The following is a 1,246-nucleotide window of genomic DNA, read 5'->3' on the forward strand; positions in this document are numbered from 1 at the left end:
AGACACTGTAAATTGAGATGTACCAGAGATCCAAGACATCTGCCTGGAGATGCAGACATAGCACAAGACCAACACAAAAACCGAAGCCCTCTAGGAGGCCATGTGGGATACACCAAGGTCTCTTCAATGGCACTAAACCATAGCTGAACAGCTGAACTGAGACCTGAATGCTTGAACTAGTTGTTACATTTCCCCTACAGCCACTGGAAAAAAGTAGGCACTTTTATGGCACAAATCATCATATCTTGAAGTGAGCACCTGAAACAGATCCCAGTGCGCCCAGAAAGGTGTCCCAGAAACACAGTTTTCTCCATTGACTGCAAAGCCGGTCAACCAGATCAGCACAGAGGAACATGCTGAGGAGGTCAAAATGTAATTTTAAGCAAGAATAATCTCACTGTGTGTAACTGGATAGGCAAACTTACTGTTTTATAAGACCTTTATGATTCCAACCACTAACATCTTCATTAAAAACCACAGATTTCAGAAGCCCATGTCCATGACCTGGTGAGACCCAGAGTCTGACTGCCAGTCACTTCCTAAGTAAGAGTCAGAGCATCTGACTTAAAATGTGTGTTGTATAATATCTGTGAGCAAAACTCAGCTCCTGGATTAAATAGCATTGACATGGAAGGATATTCACCTTCCATCTATGGCTGTGTATGAACAACCGTTTGATGAGGTGGCTTGTACTGGTCACACTATGAGACAGAGGTGTACTTACAGGTCTCCTTGGACAATAGGGTAACTCTATCCTGGCTGGCTGTCACCAAGAAATGGCTGGGTCACTGTAATCTCTCTCTCATAGCATCTGCCAAATGAGTTATCTTGAATTGAAAACAGAGCAGCAGAACCAATGCAACTCAGTTTACCAGAAATTCTGTATGGTACTTCCCTTATACTTCTGTCCCACATTGGAGGTACACAAGAAGCAACCGGTCTACTGGTAAGCCAAATCAAACAGGTATCTGCTGAGTTTATGCTTCAGCCTCTCCCTTAGAGGAATGCAAATGCCGGCCTCTCACCTGTTGAGCTGCTGGGTTTTCACAATAGTTGGAGGAGCTGAAAGTTGTCCAGCTGTCTCCTCTTCTGTTGTATATCATTAAGATTGGCCATCAGGTTATTATGAAGTTATTAGGTGGGGAGCAGACAGTTAGACTGGCAGACATGCGGAGCGACAGACAGAGCAATTGCATGCACCTTTTTTTAGGAAGAGATGCTGAAGAATAACACACTAACGCCCTCT

This window comes from Egretta garzetta, unplaced genomic scaffold (assembly GCF_000687185.1).
Source record: "Egretta garzetta isolate BGI_Z169 unplaced genomic scaffold, ASM68718v1 scaffold87, whole genome shotgun sequence".
NCBI lineage: Eukaryota > Metazoa > Chordata > Aves > Pelecaniformes > Ardeidae > Egretta > Egretta garzetta.